The following is a 19,587-nucleotide window of genomic DNA, read 5'->3' as shown; positions in this document are numbered from 1 at the left end:
AACAAGTTTTCCCAACTCTAGCTTGGGATGAGTGATGACGGCGGCACGCCTTTTCTATTTCTTGCTACACTACCACATGTTCTTGTTTCTCTTGCTGTCGGGGATCACTAGCCCCGTGTTTTTCTGCTGATCTATTCATCAAATGTTGTTGGGCGGGAGGGGGTGTGTGGATGCACCCTTCTATTTCTTACAAGATTTTGGATATTTTTCTCCCGAGAGCGTGCACCGGGGGTGCAGTGGGGGGGGGGGGGGGGGGGGAGGGATCCCTGTTACATGGTAACCGTGAAATATCAAACATCTCGGATGAGATTTATAATTGAATTTTAAATTCAATTTTCTACCTTGATATAGATATGTATTTAACTTTAACTAGTAGCGCTTAGAAAGCTGCTACCAACGCAGTGGAATGTCCTCTGCACCCGTCCTATGTGTTAGGATCGCGAGTTCTAACTGGCTGAGGGCTTAATTTTTCACGTTTGTGGATTTACCGATCGTCAAATAGACAGACATGGTAAGAGCATAATATCTCCTCATGTTGGAGTATACAGACATGGCACGTGTACATAGATACACACCGAGTGCCTCAACACTTCTCGATAAAACTTTCATGCACATACCTCCTCAAAAAGAAAATTACATACTAGTTTCGTCGCGACCACGCCGCAAACATTTCATAAGCTTGGATTGCTTACCACATGTGCCATGTGGTGGCCCTTAAAGTTTCAACTACCAACTTTTATTACATTGTGTTTTCCATTAGATAGTAACGCACCACACGCCTCACTTATTTATTTATTATACCACGCCAGTTTATAGCAGATGGTCACCATCACACCATTTGCAACACGAACTTATGGATAGACCTCGATGACACCTCGAGCTCCAAGCTTCTTGACAATTTTGTAGTCGCTAAACCCTGCCTCCATAAAGATGGCACTCCAATCATTTTCATCACGTTGTCGTCCCCTGGTACATACCATCATTACCATATCCATCAGCATTTGGGTTTCGAATAACGGTCCTGAAGAAGAGTCAACCACAATGTCCATGATAATAACTTTTCCTCCCACTTCTCGAGAAGGAATGGCCTTCTTGCATTGAGTTAGGATATTGATGCAGTCCTTGTCGCTCCAGAAGTGTAGAACAAGCTGGCATGCACAGATATCTTTACAGTCAAGCAATGTATTTTCAAGGACAAACAACTTATGAACTCTGTGCAATTATGCATAAGCATTTGTAGTTAGTTTCATTTAAATAATAATGAGACCTAAAAAAATGTGCCTACTAGTGACGCAAGTTCGCAATATCTATGCGGTACAATATGTAGGGAAAAAAAATGAAACATGGTAGAGAGATACCAGTTTGTACCTTGAGCATTACAGCTTGAGCAGGTGGGATGGAATGGAACATGTCACCAGCGATATAGTTAACGAGGCCATCGCTTGGAGCTTTATTGATCACCCTTGGAAGGTCCAAAACGTTGCACTTTATGTGAGGGAAGGCCTTAACAATGGCCCTAGCTGTTGTTCCATCACCACCACAACAGTCGGTCAGCGACTGCAAGCCATTGAATAAGCCATGGCATTCCCGCAATATTGTGCCGATTCCCATATGGTCATGGGCAGCTAAAGCTTCATTGAATAACTTGTCACTCTCAGGGTCAAGGACGGCCATACTCTCCTCGAAGAGTGTCGCTCCATGCACGTCCTCGAACGGCGACGGCACGGGTTGAGCGATATCCTTTTTGAATCAGTCGGCCAACCCCATAGCCGCCTCCATGTGATACCACGAGGTCAAGCAGAGCACAAGAGCTGCCTGGCTAGCATCTCCATCAACGAGTATACCATCCACGAGAAGGTAGGACAGCGGGACGAGGCGGTAGATCCCAGCCTCGTTTGATGCTAGCACCCCCGTCGTGGACAGCAGCCGCAAGAGGCATCTGAGGAACGACGCCTTTGATGGCGGGAGGGACAGTGCGGTGACCAGGTCAGACAACGACGCGGCACCGCTGAGGCGGTGGATCGTGGTAGGGATGCCGAGCTGGATGGCGCATCTGAGCGCCATTGGTGTGAGGTAGCTGAGGCAGTGGCGCCAAAGGTCCGCCTGCGCCTGGATTAGCTCGGCATCGGTGGGGATTGTCATCGTCTGTGAAGACTTGGCAGCCATTGCTTTCTCTATCTCTTGCTATGAGGCTGGTGTTGTGTTTGTGTGTTGATTACTTACCTAGCTAGGAGGGTTTATATAGCATCCATTTTTGCTATTGCTACAACAACTAACACTGATTCAATCATTCACTCGTGGAACTCGAGGTGGACTGTGCTCCTCGACATTTCTTACCCACACTGCTCAAAAGCTGAGCGAGGAGCTGTTTGTTGCAGGACAGGGCTATGCGCGTTCACATGGCTTGTTACGCACACTGCTCTGGAGAAGGGCCGGTCTGTTTGTTGATGGACAGATGATACCACCAAGATTCCTTTGCACTATACAGCCAGATAATTACTTAAGGACAGCTCATTAATTACTAGCTTTAATGCAATATGCTCTGTCTATGGAGTATGGATCGAGATGGAATAATTTGTTGGTGAAAATAAAAATAAAAAAAGATGACGGGGAGGGCTTGCATATATTTGACGTGGAGGTTTGCATGTGGTAGAAAGTGGAATGTAAGTGATTGCATATGGTTGATGAAGCGGAGGGTTTGCATGTGCTCAAAATGGATCAACTACTTAGAGCATCTTCAGTAGATGATATTTGACGTGAGGGTTTGGATGTGCTCAAAATGGATCAACTACTTGGAAACTTACAAAATAGAGATATAGGATAGGATTAGCTCTCAAATATGGTAACGCGTTTATAGATTTTTCGTTATGAATCCAAGCCGCACTGCTTCTGTTGAGTGGAAGCCAATCGACCTACCTACTAGCAAGTTATGCACGATAAAGAGGCATCACACAGCGCGCGTCATAAACGGAACAGCCTCGGCGACCTGCAAATAGCAACAGAGGGCAAAATTACTGCAACAAAGGTGGGGTTCCGAGGTCTCTTATTATCTGTCAGTTGTTTTATTAGCTAGCACATGCATTGGTCGGATAAACAACGACGATATCATTGCTGCGTGATGCACGCACGTCTTTTTATACGATGTGCGCAAGAAGATTTTCATTCACTGCTACGGATCAAGTTTTACGGTCGGTCAAATCTGCCTTGTAACTTGTAAGTGCCCTCTCTCTTCTTTTTTTCGTAATCATTCATTACTCAGCATCCTCGTTCAGGTATGTATTATCTATTATATATTAAAAGGAAAATACGGGTCACAATTAGAGAAATAGCTAGAAAATCCCACGTTAATGAGAAACATCTGACTGTTAATTTGGTGGACCCTTCATTAATCGGGGTTAGAGTTGTGTCGAATATTGTATACAAGGTAGATTACAGTTGGACTTGTAGTTGTATTATGCTTAGATAGGATATTGAGTCGTGTCCAAGTAGGACACTTGTATCCTAGGCCTCTCTTATATAGCGGGGGTAGACACACGATGTAACCTATGCCAACATAATAGCACAGGCGCGCAAAGGGGAGCCGGCGGCGTGTGCCGGCGCCCGGGTGGCCGGTGTGTGGTATTGTGACGGTGTCACGGGGAGGAGCGCCCGTAGTCATGCCCCGGGGATGTAGCCATATCGATGAACCTCGTTAACAAATCTCGGTGTCATACTCGTGTGATTGCTTGTTACTCGGATGATCGAAGGTATGCCTCGGATTTATTCTAACAAGTGGTATCAGAGCTAGGTTGTTCGGAGCCTGTGATTGAGTTGATCTTGAGGAATTTGCGTGGAGTTGATGCGAGGAAATCCAATTCGTTTAATAATGATGGTTGAGTTGGAAGCGGTCGAAAGGTCGTACTCGGCATGATCAAGCTATTAATCGAAGCAGTTGAGATCGATTGGAATTAGAAATCAGCGACTAGAACGAGGGAGCAACAGATCAGATGGCTCGGCTCGGCTTTGGAGGCCGCCTGGAAAAGCGCGTGGCTGGCTGAGCCCTGTGCGGCATGGCGTGCTGGGGCGGCAGGCTTGGAGCCTGGAGGGCTAGCGATGCTGGCCGGTCTGGAAGCGTGAGGGCATACGTGGAAGCGCAAGGACGTGGCCAGGCTGATCGGGAGGCCGTAGTGAGATTTGGTTTGGAAAAGAAAAAGAGAGGACCAGGTTCTCGTGTAGGACACGAAAAGAGGCACAAACAGATCGTTTTGAGCGGAGGGAAAAAGACCATCACGTTGTGCATCCATTGGAAAGCAGAGACTTAGCAAGACAACACTAGCATCGGGATTGAACCAATAGCACGTCACGTGCAGGCCTAGTTGAATTGCAACTAGTACATGGAAGCATACCACGTTCGATTCTGTTTGTGTACTTGGGCATCATGTGCAAAGCTGGGATAATTTTTCGCAGGGTCAGCCGTACAAAGAACTATGGCGTCAACGGGTACCGGGTTTGAGGTGGAGAAGTTCATGGAACTGAAAACCTTGGGTTATGGAAGACAAAGATGAAAGATTTGTTGGCGCAATAGAGATGCTTGAAGGCGTTGCAGAAAGTCATGTCAGCTAAGATGGAATTATCATGTGATGGATGGAGATTCGTGGAAGACGATTTGGGAGTCTCGAGTGTGTCATGCAGTCGGATAACTTCGGCTGGGTCAAGACTTGGATAGTCTGACGGATCGACGTGAGTCGGTTGATACAGAAGACGGTGGTGGGATCGGCGATGACGGCATAGGAGCGTGATGCTGATGGTGACCGACCTCTGGGGCGTGGAAACACGTGGTGCAGGCCCCGAGGGCTTGTGTGGTTTCGACAAGACTATGGCGCGGGGTTGATTCAAGGTGTTGTATACACGGAGCTTGAAGTCGATGAGGCGCGGGGTGGATTGATCAACCACCATGGAGTCATGTTGAAGGTGGAGCTGGATTGAGGGGCTACGGCGTAAGTCGACAGAGAGTTGAAGCCTATTCAGTGGAAAAAAGCGAGTGACATGCGGTTCAGACTGGAGTCCAGTGGTCTGATGGAAGCGTGAAACTCGTCATCGGTCGGTGATGATCGGTGGTACTCTGCAGTGGGGGTTGAGTGGTGTGGTTTTGCGACCCTTGAGACTCGACCGAGACAGCGGAGGCTCGACGCGGTAATAGCAGCGAGGCGTGCAGCGCGCACGGGACATGGAGACGGGCCAGGGCTCTGGTGGTCATACATGTGATGAGACAACTGTGAATTTGACTCGGGATGACTACAAGCAACGGTGAAATTCTTTCAGGTTTCAGACAGGCGGTCAAGGAAGGAGCGGTGATATTGAGTTCAGGTAACTCTTATATGTGACACCCAATATGTGAGTTGTTCAATTTCACGCAGGTCAGTGATCAGTGTGTGATGGCGTTGAATTGATACTCTGGAATTTGGGAGCGCAAACTAGAGTAATGTGGAACTTAATTTCGTTCGAGTGTTGACTCTGGTCAAGAAAAGAAGGGACTACAAGTTGCAGGTGGAGTCATATGGAGTCTTTGGAGTAGCAGCAGTACTCATGGGATAAGCTCAAGCCCAATGTACATGGAAGTTTGACGCATTGACAAATTCAAGGTGGTGGAGAATATTCGCCAAGGTGGAGTTTGTTAGAATTGTGTCGAATATTGTGTACAAGGTAGGTTACAGTTGGACTTGTAGTTGTATTGTGCTTAGATAGGATATGGAGTCGTGTCCAAGTAGGACACTTGTATCGTAGGCCTCTCTTATATAGCGGGGGTAGACACACGATGTAACCTATGCCAACATAATAGCACAGGCGCGCAAGGGGGAGCGGGCGGCGTGTGCCGGCGCCCGGGTGGCCGGTGTGTGGTATTGTGACGGTGTCACGGGGAGGAGCGCCAGTAGTCATGCCCCGGGGATGTAGCCATATCGGTGAACCTCGTTAACAAATCTCGGTGTCGTGCTCGTGTGATTGCGTGTTACTCGGATGATCGAAGGTATGCCTCGGATTTATTCTAACAAGTGGTATCAGAGTTAGGTTGTTCGGAGGCTGTGATTGAGTTGATCTTGAGGAATTTGTGTGGAGTTGATGCAAGGAAATCCAATTCGTTTAATAACGATGGTCGAGTTGGAAGCGGTCGAAAGGTCGTACTCGGCATGATCAAGCTATTAATCGAAGCAGTTGAGATCGATTGGAATTAGAAATCAGCGACTAGAACGAGGGAGCAGCAGATCAGATGGCTCGGCTCGGCTTTGGAGGCCGCCTGGAAAAGCGCGTGGCTAGCTGAGCCCTGTGTGGCATGGCGTGCTAGGGCGGCAGGCTTGGAGCCTGGAGGGCTAGCGATGCTGGCCGGTCTGGAAGCGTGAGGGCATACGTGGAAGCGCAAGGACGTGGCCAGGCTGATCGGGAAGCCGTAGTGAGATTTGTTTTGGAAAAGAAAAGGAGAGGACCAGGTTCTCGTGTAGGACACGGAAAGAGGCACAAACAGATCGTTTTGAGCGGAGGGAAAAAGACCATCACGTTGTGCATCCATTGGAAAGCAGAGACTTAGCAAGACAACACTAGCATCGAGATTGAGCCAATAGCACGTCACATGCAGGCCTGGTTGAATTGCAACTAGTACATGGAAGCATACCACGTTCGGTTATGTTTGTGTACTTGGGCATCATGTGCAAAGCTGGGATAATTTTTCGCAGGGTCAGCCGTACAAAGAACTATGGCGTCAACGGGTACCGGGTTTGAGGTGGAGAAGTTCATGGAACTGAAAACCTTGGGTTATGGCAGACAAAGATGAAAGATTTGTTGGCGCAATAGAGATGCTTGAAGGCGTTGCAGAAAGTCATGTCAGCTAAGATGGAATTATCATGTGATGGATGGAGATTCGTGGAAGACGATTTGGGAGTCTCAAGTGTGTCATGCAGTCGGATAACTTCGGCTGGGTCAAGACTTGGATAGTCTGACGGATCGACGTGAGTCGCTTGATACAGAAGACGATGGTGGGATCGGCGATGACGGCATAGGAGCGTGATGCTGATGGTGACCGACCTCTGGGGCGTGGAAACACGTGGTGCAGGCCCCGAGGGCTTGTGTGGTTTCGACAAGACTATGGCGTGGGGTTGATTCAAGGTGTTGTATACATGGAGCTTGAAGTCGATGAGGCGCGGGGTGGATTGATCAACCAGCATGGAGTCATGTTGAAGGTGGAGCTGGATTGAGGGGCTACGGCGTAAGTCGACAGAGAGTCGAAGCCTATTCAGTGGAAAAAAGCGAGTGACATGCAGTTCGGACTGGAGTCCAGTGGTCTGATGGAAGCGTGAAACTCGTCATCGGTCGGTGATGATCGGTGGTACTCTGCAGTGGGGGTTGAGTGGTGTGGTTTTGCGACCCTTGAGACTCGACCGAGACAGCGGAGGCTCGACGCGGTAATAGCAGCGAGGCGTGCAGCGCGCATGGGACATGGAGACGGGCCAGGGCTCTGGTGGTCATACATGTGGTGAGACAACTGTGAATTTGACTCGGGGTGACTACAAGCAACGGTGAAATTCCTTCAAGTTTCAGACAGGCGGTCAAGGAAGGAGCGGTGATATTGAGTTCAGGTAACTCTTATATGTGACACCCAATATGTGAGTTGTTCAATTTCACGCAGGTCAGTGATCGGTGTGTGATGGCGTTGGACTGATACTCTGGAAGTTGGGAGCGCAAACTAGAGTAATGTGGAACTTAATTTCGTTCGAGTGTTGACTCTTGTCAAGAAAAGAAGGGACTACAAGTTGCAGGTGGAGTCATATGGAGTCTTTGGAGTAGCAGCAGTACTCATGGGATAAGGTCAATCCCAATGTACATAGAAGTTTGACGCATTGACAAATTCAAGGTGGTGGAGAATATTCGCCAAGGTGGAGTTTGTTAGAATTGTGTCGAATATTGTGTACAAGGTAGGTTAAAGTTGGACTTGTAGTTGTATTGTGCTTAGATAGGATATGGAGTCGTGTCCAAGTAGGACACTTGTATCCTAGGCCTCTCTTATATAGCGGGGGTAGACACACGATTTAACCTATGCCAACATAATAGCACATGCGCGCAAGGGGGAGCGGGCGGCGTGTGCCGGCGCCCGGGTGGCCGGTGTGTGGTATTGTGACGGTGTCACGGGGAGGAGCGCCCGTAGTCATGCCCCGGGGATGTAGCCATATCGGTGAACCTCGTTAACAAATCTCGGTGTCGTGCTCGTGTGATTGCTTGTTACTCGGATGATCGAAGGTATGCCTCGGATTTATTCTAACAAGTGGTATCAGAGCTAGGTTGTTCGGAGGCTGTGATTGAGTTGATCTTGAGGAATTTGCGTGTAGTTGATGCGAGGAAATCCAATTCGTTTAATAACGATGGTCGAGTTGGAAGCGGTCGAAAGGTCATACTCGGCATGATCAAGCTATTAATCGAAGCAGTTGAGATCGATTGGAATTAGAAATCAGCGACTGGAACGAGGGAGCAGCAGATCAGATGGCTCGGCTCGGCTTTGGAGGCCGCCTGGAAAAGCGCGTGGCTGGCTGAGCCCTGTGCGGCATGGCGTGCTGGGGCGGCAGGCTTGGAGCCTGGAGGGCTAGCGATGCTGGCCGGTCTGGAAGTGTGAGGGCATACGTGGAAGCGCAAGGACGTGGCCAGGCTGATCGGGAAGCCGTAGTGAGATTTGTTTTGGAAAAGAAAAAGAGAGGACCAGGTTCTCGTGTTGGACACGGAAAGAGGCACAAACAGATCGTTTTGAGCGGAGGGAAAAAGACCATCACGTTGTGCATCCATTGGAAAGCAGAGACTTAGCAAGACAACACTAGCATCGGGATTGAGCCAATAGCACGTGACGTGCAGGCCTGGTTGAATTGCAACTAGTACATGGAAGCATACCACGTTCGGTTCTGTTTGTGTACTTGGGCATCATGTGCAAAGCTGGGATTATTTTTCGCAGGGTCAGCCATACAAAGAACTATGGCGTCAACGGGTACCGGGTTTGAGGTGGAGAAGTTCATGGAACTGAAAACCTTGGGTTATGGAAGACAAAGATGAAAGATTTGTTGGCGCAATAGAGATGCTTGAAGGCGTTGCAGAAAGTCATGTCAGCTAAGATGGAATTATCATGTAATGGATGGAGATTCGTGGAAGACGATTTGGGAGTCTCGAGTGTGTCATGCAGTCGGATAACTTCGGCTGGGTCAAGACTTGGATAGTATGACGGATCGACGTGAGTCGGTTGATACAGAAGATGGTGATGGGATCGGCGATGACGGCATAGGAGCGTGATGCTGATGGTGACCGACCTCTGGGGCGTGGAAACACGTGGTGCAGGCCCCGAGGGCTTGTGTGGTTTCGACAAGACTATGGCGCGGGGTTGATTCAAGGTGTTGTATACACGGAGCTTGAAGTCGATGAGGCACGGGGTGGATTGATCAACCACCATGGAGTCATGTTGAAGGTGGAGCTGGATTGAGGGGCTACGGCGTAAGTCGACAGAGAGTTGAAGCCTATTCAGTGGAAAAAAGCGAGTGACATGCAGTTCGGACTGGAGTCCAGTGGTCTGATGGAAGCGTGAAACTCGTCATCGGTCGGTGATGATCGGTGGTACTCTGCAGTGGGGGTTGAGTGGTGTGGTTTTGCGACCCTTGAGACTCGACCGAGACAGCGGAGGCTCGATGCGGTAATAGCAGCGAGGCGTGCAGCGCGCATGGGACATGGAGACGGGCCAGGGCTCTGGTGGTCATACATGTGGTGAGACAACTATGAATTTGACTCGGGATGACTACAAGCAACGGTGAAATTCCTTCAAGTTTCAGACAGGCGGTCAAGGAAGGAGCGGTGATATTGAGTTCAGGTAACTCTTATATGTGACACCCAATATGTGAGTTGTTCAATTTCACGCAGGTCAGTGATCAGTGTGTGATGGCGTTGGACTGATACTCTGGAAGTTGGGAGCGCAAACTAGAGTAATGTGGAACTTAATTTCGTTCGAGTGTTGACTCTGGTCAAGAAAAGAAGGGACTACAAGTTGTAGGTGGAGTCATATGGAGTCTTTGGAGTAGCAGCAGTACTCATGGGATAAGCTCAAGCCCAATGTACATGGAAGTTTGACGCATTGACAAATTCAAGGTGGTGGAGAATATTCGCCAAGGTGGAGTTTGTTAGAATTGTGTCGAATATTGTGTACAAGGTAGGTTACAGTTGGACTTGTAGTTGTATTGTGCTTAGATAGGATATGGAGTCGTGTCCAAGTAGGACACTTGTATCCTACGCCTCTCTTATATAGCGGGGGTAGACACACGATGTAACCTATGCCAACATAATAGCACAGGCGCGCAAGGGGGAGCGGGCGGCGTGTGCCGGCGCCCGGGTGGCCGTGTGTGGTATTGTGACGGTGTCCCGGGGAGGAGCGCCCGTAGTCATGCCCCAGGGATGTAGCCATATCGGTGAACCTCGTTAACAAATCTCGGTGTCGTGCTCGTGTGATTGCTTGTTACTCGGATGATCGAAGGTATGCCTCGGATTTATTCTTACAAGTGGTATCAGAGCTAGGTTGTTCGGAGGCTGTGATTGAGTTGATCTTGAGGAATTTGCGTGGAGTTGATGCGAGGAAATCCAATTCGTTTAATAACGATGGTCGAGTTGGAAGCGGTCAAAAGGTCGTACTCGGCATGATCAAGCTATTAATCGAAGCAGTTGAGATCGATTGGAATTAGAAATCAGCGACTGGAACGAGGGAGCAGCAGATCAGATGGCTCGGCTTGGCTTTGGAGGCCGCCTGGAAAAGCGCGTGGCTGGCTGAGCCCTGTGCGGCATGGCGTGCTGGGGCGGCAGGCTTGGAGCCTGGAGGGCTAGCGATGCTGGCCAGTCTGGAAGCGTGAGGGCATACGTGGAAGCGCAAGGACGTGGCCAGGCTGATCGGGAAGCCGTAGTGAGATTTGTTTTAGAAAAGAAAAAGAGAGGACCAGGTTCTTGTGTAGGACACGGAAAGAGGCACAAACAGATCATTTTGAGCGGAGGGAAAAAGACCATCACGTTGTGCATCCATTGGAAAGCAGAGACTTAGCAAGACAACACTAGCATCGGGATTGAGCCAATAGCACGTCACGTGCAGGCTTGGTTGAATTGCAACTAGTACATGGAAGCATACCATGTTCGGTTCTGTTTGTGTACTTGAGCATCATGTGCAAAGCTGGGATAATTTTTCGCAGGGTCAGCCGTACAAAGAACTATGGCGTCAACGGGTACCGGGTTTGAGGTGGAGAAGTTCATGGAACTGAAAACCTTGGGTTATGGAAGACAAAGATGAAAGATTTGTTGGCGCAATAGAGATGCTTGAAGGCGTTGCAGAAAGTCATGTCAGCTAAAATGGAATTATCATGTGATGGATGGAGATCCGCGGAAGACGATTTGGGAGTCTCGAGTGTGTCATGCAGTCGGATAACTTCGGCTGGGTCAAGACTTGGATAGTCTGACGGATCGACGTGAGTCGGTTGATACAGAAGACGGTGGTCGGATCGGTGATGACGGCATAGGAGCGTGATGCTGATGGTGACCGACCTCTGGGGCGTGGAAACACGTGGTGCAGGCCCCGAGGGCTTGTGTGGTTTCGACAAGACTGTGGCGCGGGGTTGATTCAAGGTGTTGTATACACGGAGCTTGAAGTCGATGAGGCACGGGGTGGATTGATCAACCACCATGGAGTCATGTTGAAGGTGGAGCTGGATTGAGGGGCTACGGCGTAAGTCGACAGAGAGTCGAAGCCTATTCAGTGGAAAAAAGCGAGTGACATGCAGTTCGGACTGGAGTCCAGTGGTCTGATGGAAGCGTGAAACTCGTCATCGGTCGGTGATGATCGGTGGTACTCTGCAGTGGGGGTTGAGTGGTGTGGTTTTGCGACCCTTCAGACTCGACCGAGATAGCGGAGGCTCGACGCGGTAATAGCAGCGAGGCGTGCAGCGCGCATGGGACATGGAGACGGGCCAGGGCTCTGGTGGTCATACATGTGGTGAGACAACTGTAAATTTGACTCGGGATGACTACAAGCAACGGTGAAATTCCTTCAAGTTTCAGACAGGCGGTCAAGAAAGGAGCGGTGATATTGAGTTCAGGTAACTCTTATATGTGACACCGAATATGTGAGTTGTTCAATTTCACGCAGTTCAGTGATCAGTGTGTGATGGCGTTGGACTGATACTCTGGAAGTTGGGAGCGCAAACTAGAGTAATGTGGAACTTAATTTCGTTCGAGTGTTGACTCTGGTCAAGAAAAGAAGGGACTACAAGTTGCAGGTGGAGTCATATGGAGTCTTTGGAGTAGCAGCAGTACTCATAGGATAAGCTCAAGCCCAATGTACATGGAAGTTTGACGCATTGACAAATTCAAGGTGGTGGAGAATATTCGCCAAGGTGGAGTTTGTTAGAATTGTGTCGAATATTGTGTACAAGGTAGGTTACAGTTGGACTTCTATTTGTATTGTGTTTAGATAGGATATGGAGTCGTGTTCAATTAGGACACTTGTATCCTAGGCCTCTCTTATATAGCGGGGGTAGACACACGATGTAACCTATGCCAACATAATAGCACATGCGCGCAAGGGGGAGCCGGCGGCGTGTGCCGGCGCCCGGGTAGCCGGTGTGCGGTATTGTGACGGTGTCACGGGGAGGAGCGCCCGTAGTCATGCCCCGGGATGTAGCTATATCGGTTAACCTCGTTAACAAATCCCGGTGTCGTGCTCGTGTGATTGCTTGTTACTCGGATGATCGAAGGTATGCCTCGGATTTATTCTAACAATCGGTAAATAACTACAATCCTTAGATACTTATAACTAAAAGTGACCCACAACAGTTATGATCTAAAACCTTGGTAACTTGGACTCTTGATTGTTCAGTAGATCCCTAAAAGAAAGGATTGCCCAGTAGATAAAAGGTTTCTTTTAATTATACTTAGGTGACAACAAAAGAGCCTCCCCCAATGCTTATTGAAAAAAAAGCAGCTTCCCGGGTCAAAATTAGAGAAATAGCTAGGAAATCCCACGTTAATCAGAAACATCTGACCATTAATTTTGTGGACCCTTCATTAATCGGTAAAAGTACGATCCTTAGATTGAACATATAAACCCTCCTAGACTCGTAGTCACGACCACGCCCTCCACGTCGCCCCATATAATCGCTATGCCACCGTTTGTAAATTCTGCATCCCGCCGAGGGCATTTTAGTTCCAGCGGGCCAAAAAGGCAGGCAGCGCGGGCAGGAGCGAGACCGCGCAGACCGCGTCTTCCCCACGAACCCTAGCCGCGTCCTCGCCTCCTCCTCCATCCGCGCCGCCGCGTCCTCGTCTCCTCCTCCATCCGCGCGCCTCGGCGGCGACCCCATGGAGGGCGGCCGGGTCGGAGCAGTCCCCGCGTCCCTCCTTCCCCGCTCGGCGCTCTCTACTCCCAGCGCAGCTGCCGCCTCCCTCCACTCTTCCCATCTCGCTAGAGCCGCCGCATCCGGAGGCGACCGGCGTTGCTCCATCTCGACCTGCCCGTAACCTTCTCTCCCCGCAGCGGGCGGAGAAGATGGAGATGAGCTCGTCCGCCCACCTTCCACCATGGTTTGCAGCGGCCGGAGAAGATGGAGAGGCCGAACTACGGCTGCCTCGTGTGCGCTCTCCTGCATCTCGCGTGGGAGCGAGTGGTGGTGACTAGCATAGAAGGTGGAGGAGGTCATTGGGGCCGGCTTCCCTTCCGTTTTGGCTGCCAAGCTCCACGCGTTGGTGAGTCCCTCTCTCTATCCCTCTACATCTCTCCCTCTCTTTGTCAGAGGGCAGCTGCCGCCCCGAGGTGCAGGCGGCCATGGAAAAACACAAGATGCCACACCTGGCTTTCCCCCTTGCCTCCTGCCCTCTCTCTTCAGCTCATCTATTTACATGTGCAAATACTTTTTTATCTATGCCTGCAAGGTGTTTGATGAAAGTTCAGTAAGGCTGTGAGGGAATACCAAACGAGAGAGGATCCAGTATCTGTTACATGCATCAGGTTGACACCAACTTCATGCATTTTGCTTCAAGATCATTGTTACTTTAATTCAAGATATTTTCTCATTCTGTTGGAAGATAGAAATGATGGTTGTAGAAAGATAATTGTTCTACTTGGATACCTTTCTTTGTTTTTGTTTGCATTGAAGTAATAATGTTCAACTGCAGATATAGTTTGCAGTCAAGACACCTGCTCCCTCGTCATCGACGAAAGGAGGAGAGCAGCAGCCACAACAGGCGACGGTGCTGGCGAATGCGTCAGACATGAGTCGCTTCGGCTTCTTCCAGCGGCCCAGCCATGACGCCCTCAAGCCGCCGATAGCAGCGGCCCTCTCCCAAGCTACACTGCTCCTGATCTTCGTCGCCCCACACCGTCGTACTATGCACAGCTCAGCCTGGCCATGATGCTCTTAGCCCGCGGTCGCTCACAGCGTAACCGACGGTGGCGACTCACTCCCAACCCGTGTTGCTCTCCATCAGTGCTGACGAATTAGTTTGTTTTACAGCGTGGGCACCAGGTCTCTGAGTAGTTTAAATCTGAACGCAACACCAAGGTATCACATATTTCTTGTAAAATCTCGATGGAGGAGTTGTTCCTTCAAATAAGATTTTGATTGTCTTTTTCCTTTTTGCCTAACAAAACATATATGTCTGCTTCTAATTTGTAGGCTGCCAGCCTGAGCATTGCCGAACAGTACAGCAAAGCATTTTCTGAACTTGCTAAAAGCAAACATGGAAGCTCTCCCTAATTCATCGATTAAAGGTGGCTCACATAGATCGTTCTCTTACTGACTAATTAATTAGATTATGGATTTTCTTTATGTTATTATTACTGATCTCAGATGCTTAGTTTCCAAGTTTATCTCAAAACTTCACCTTCTATGAATGCCCCCAGGTGGTGCATATCTAAAAGCTCTTTGTGCATTCTTAAGATTTTTGTATATGCATTTGCGTGAATTGAGCCCGGATCTGATCTGGTTTGGCTATGTTCATGGTTTTCTTTGGTCATGTATGAGTGGAAAAGGGAGGCAGGGGAGTTCCAGTTTGTGAGGACAGTGGTGACATGGTTGATTGAATGGCAATAGGAAGAAGGCACATCTCATATAATTGTTTTATTCAAGACAAGTCTACACTCTCTTATGTCAAATTTGCACAGATTTCCCTGCCCTAGGTATGGTGCTTTTGATACTTCAGTAAATATTTTCACTGTTATTACACTATAGTGCTTAACTATGATCCCTTTGGCATCAGGCTATTTCTAAGGGGGAGAGAAGAGTGTTATTTTTTTGGGGGAATACAAAGAATGGTAGCGGTGAGTATATAGTATATTCTTTTCCTATTTTTCTTTAACATATTTAGTCTTAGTATGGTGCTTGCTAAAAACAGAGTATGGTGGTTCGATTTAGTTTTTCTCTGTGGTATCTTCCCTACCGTCTCTCTCTCTCTCTTTAGTTTCTAACTTTGATGCTTTGATTTGTTGTTTTGGCCAGCATGAGGAGTATTAGCCACGGAGGAGGGAGGAGACTGACATGAGGAAAACATATTCTGGATCGATTTGGTTCTCATGGTGGCATCTTCCCTGCTTTCTCCTTTCTTTTTATTTCCAACACTCTTTGGTACAGAGCGGTTAACAAACAACTGAACTGAATATTGCTTTTTCTCCTTTTCAGATAAGTTAGTTTACATTAGTTTTCTGTTTGCTTTCTGTATGGATCTATACATGTTATTTTTATATCTAGTTTTCTGGGTGCTTTTCAAAAAGGGGGAGACCCATGGCCGATATAGTTGCATTAAGGTGCAATTTGATAACTAAATACATAATATAAGTCCATCAAAATATTACATGCATGTGTGCTGTTTGTGCTTGTATACCTTCAATCTGCTTTGTGGAAGGCTGTTTGTATTAAACTTTAGTGCTCGGTTGTTCATCATAGTCCCATTCCCTTGATAATTAATATTGAAGCAATGAAAAATAGGTGAAATTGCAAGAAACTTGAAGAAGTGGAGGAACATGACTCAGTCTGTCATTGGGGACATGTACTGTTACAGATACACTCTGTATTTCTACCTATCATTGGTGTGATGTTTGAACATTAAGTTGTCATTTAATTATGGCATTCCCTTCTGCTTTTGTTTATGCTATAACAATAGCCGCAAACTATCTTCGGGACGTATGGCAGGTTTGCTGACAATCTGATTGCATTGCAGGTTTGGTACTAATTTCTCAAAAAATCATGCTTTTGCAGCACCGTCTTGTTGAGCCATGAGATCTGAACCAAGGAATCCAGATAACATCGACTATGTTTATAGATCACTACATGTTCCGTTGGAACATTGTGAGGTCCTTTTTCCAGTAACCATCTAAACACACGCCTCATGTTTTTTTATATTATTCATTGCAATGCATTGCATGCTCGCTGCAACCTTCTAAAAGAAGTTTATACTTTTGTTGCTAAATGTTCTCTCTTACTGAACTAGCTTCAGGACGAACAGCAGGTTTGCTAACCATTTGATCTTTTTGTGCATTGCAGGTTTGCTACTAAATTCTCAAAAAAGAAACGTTCTTATGCATCACCATCATGTGGAACCACGATACCTGAACCAATGAACTCAGTGAACATTTATTATATTTATTATGGATCATTACATGTTCTGCTGGAACAAGGTTCCTTTTCAGTAACAAGTTGAACGCGCGTCATGCTTTTTTGAATATAACTGAATATCTAAAATAGCCATGGTGTACTGCTGTATATATTTTAAAATGGCAAGCTTGCATCTTGATGTTTGATTGCTATGAACTTCCGTATTATAAAATTACTATAGATCTCCTTTAATTCTCCAAAAAGGACAATTTGTTTGTTTGTTACGGTGCCAATAGTAACAAAAGATCATGATGAAGTTGAGTATGTAGAAATACTTTTTAAGGCGCCTCATTATTTGCTGCCAATAACTGTTTTGCCCCAATCTCTGGCTTTCCAAACATAGCATTGCTATGCCTCCAACATTCATCGATTGTCAATTATTCTCTTATACATGACATTGATGCCCTGTGTTTGGGTAATATGTATAGAATTAGTTCCGTTCTACAAGGACCGGATATTGTCACATTGATTAAGTATAATTTTTTCAAGCATGCTAGAGTATGGTGGCATTTTATAGGCCCTTGAGCTATAAAATTTTGCATGCTCAGTTTCTTGATCTGTATTTGCCATTTGAGCCAAATTATCTCATCAGGGATGCATCAACATACAAACTCACCCTTCAGTTTATTTATAACATTTCTTTTTATATGGTGCAACAGCTTGAGATATATGAAGAGAATTTTTACATGTCCAATGCAGACTGTTTGTTTTCACTTTCTAATCAATGAAGTATGTTTAATTGATAAAGTAATTGTAATTGATGAAGTAGATATAGTTGTTGCAGCGGCACAAACTCGGTTGCGTCCGCTATGACCCCAATCTTCGGATTATTATAAGTAGAGGTTGATCGTGTAGGAGGTGAAGATGCTCACGCCTAAAGCCAAACTTGACACCGTCGACGCCACCATCCGGGAGCTCATTTATATTGGCTTCAAATGGCTACCGTTGTATTTTCTGTACTTTTGGTTGTGGTCGTAATTGTTACCCTATGCCTTTGCAAGAATAACTAAAAATGGTGATTTCTATTGACTGGAAACCGAGTACTTGTCTAATTATTGTTCAAGAAAATATAGTGAGTCGTGTTCTTGGTTGCTAATAGTATAGTACACCTATGCGGATCCTTCTGTCGGACCGTTGAATGGAAATAACTCAAAAGAAGATAATAGAGATGTTGTCTCTATGCAATCGGTAACTGTCAGTTCAGTTGCAAACAACGACCATCACAAATAACTTTGAGATGTCCATTGGTAAAGGTCAGATTGGAGTAGTCTATTTTGGCTACTTGGAAGATGGAACCCCAGTTGCAGTCAAAACACGCTTAGAATCATCATCTCATGGGGTTAATGAGTTCTTGGCAGAGGTTAGCTTTCTTCCCGCTCCTCTCCTCTCCTCTTATTCTTATGCATGTTTTATTTTTCTCTTCCGTCTAGATCAAATCAATTTTCCCAAATAATCTCTCCATTTTGCCAAACACTCTGGTCACTTATTGACAGAACTACTCTGAATTGCATTTCAGGCTCTACATCTAATAAGAGTTCATCACAGGAACTTGGTCAATCTGGTTAGCCACTACAAGGATGGACACCACTCAACTCTTGTCTACGAGTATAAATTGCTAATTTGCATTGCTCTTTCGTGCAACAAGTGCGTTGATACTTACAAACAACAGGCATGTGACTATTTACTATCGCTGTTGTTTGGTATTCGAACATGTCTTTTCGAGGGGGAGATGGGAACAGATAGACTCAGTGAAAGTTGGCTGCACGTAAACTATTGTGATCAAGTTGGAAAAAAATGTTTCCCCTCTTAACTGCTCCTGTTGGAGACTGGGGTCAGTAGTCACTGAAATTTGCACACGCATGGAGGAATGAATGATGATTCTCAAGTAACGAAGTTGTAGCCTTCACGACAAGATAAATGGATGATTTTGCAGCTCAAGTGTTGCTACATGTTACAGATAACTATGGCATTCCATTTTAATGAATCTGCATATTGCTGTTGTGAGTAATATTTCACCCTAAGAATAATATTGTTGTATCTCCAGTTTCTATGTTGCAGCAATGGGTAGTTGTGCTTTAGTCCCCCTTCAGCTTTTTTTTAACATGTGGTTCCTTCAGCTTTTTGTTGTCAAGTCTTTCTGACTATTATAGCTGCACAATTTTTAGCAACGGGTAGTTGTGTTCTCTATCATCATATTTATCACTTAGAGGGGAAGGCTTTTTGACAGGAGCACCGGAAGCGAGGGAGGGCATGGCTGCACTGGAGGTTGTCCCAAGGCGAGGGCAGGGAAGAGACATGCAACAATGAGGGTTGCAACCGTAATCAATATCTCAACGTCAAATCATTTCCTATAGCCTTCCAGCAAGTTCATTCTTATTTTCTGATTGGGTCATGTTAGGCCAGCAAAGTAAACCTAGAAAAACTGATTAGGCAATGATGTTTTTGTTTAATTTTAGTGTTTGGTGTTTGTTTCAGATATGAATAATTCTGGTTATGGTTTCTGCATTGCATAGTGACGTTATAATGAGATTAGAGATAGTTGTCACGCATCTCTTTTCACTACAAACACATATGCACTTGCTTTTCGATCATTAGTGCTCCCCTTTCTATGCTATTAAGCATATGGTCCTAAGATGTTGCATTTAGTTCTTCAATTGAATCAGTTGTGGAAATAGGGACAAAAGATGCCAATCTTCTCTTGAAGACCACAACATTGATGCCTTTTGTTGATCACTGGTCTGTAAATATTCTTACGTGCATGGTTTGAACACTTGGATCGCTCTTGCTCTTTGCGCCATCAGCGCAATGGGTCATCTAGCATGAACGAAGGGCGAGTATATGCTTTTGCCTTCAAATGCACTTCCAAGGGACTGTGCCTGATCGTCTACTCAATATAAGCAAGTTGCAAGAGCCCCTTGTT

At 46.7% G+C, this 19,587-nt stretch overlaps 1 long non-coding RNA gene and 1 pseudogene across 10 annotated transcripts; one reads left to right on the top strand and one right to left on the bottom strand.

The window, feature by feature from the left end:
• Positions 1-595: 595 nt before the first annotated feature.
• LOC123057612 (flavonoid O-methyltransferase-like protein Os11g0303600) lies at positions 596-2,201 on the bottom strand (annotated as a pseudogene).
• An 11,026-nt stretch (positions 2,202-13,227) lies between these two features.
• On the top strand, positions 13,228-19,258 carry LOC123059899 (uncharacterized). 10 transcript variants are annotated; one of them, XR_006427639.1, is made up of 10 exons: positions 13,228-13,764; positions 13,951-14,026; positions 14,194-14,579; positions 14,694-15,196; positions 15,277-15,337; positions 15,516-15,592; positions 16,234-16,378; positions 16,557-18,027; positions 18,184-18,667; positions 18,895-19,258. It is a non-coding gene; the product is annotated as an uncharacterized lncRNA (long non-coding RNA). The 10 variants fall into 10 exon arrangements; XR_006427642.1 differs by having other exon boundaries at positions 15,516-16,378; positions 16,557-16,690; positions 17,452-18,027; XR_006427640.1 differs by having other exon boundaries at positions 15,516-16,378; positions 16,557-16,690; positions 17,443-18,027.
• The last annotated feature ends 329 nt before the right edge of the window (positions 19,259-19,587 follow it).

The sequence above is a fragment of the Triticum aestivum genome, chromosome 3A (genome assembly GCF_018294505.1).
Source record: "Triticum aestivum cultivar Chinese Spring chromosome 3A, IWGSC CS RefSeq v2.1, whole genome shotgun sequence".
Taxonomy (NCBI): domain Eukaryota; kingdom Viridiplantae; phylum Streptophyta; class Magnoliopsida; order Poales; family Poaceae; genus Triticum; species Triticum aestivum.
Note: the sequence above shows the minus strand (reverse complement) of the source record. Positions and strands in the feature narration are given on the sequence as shown.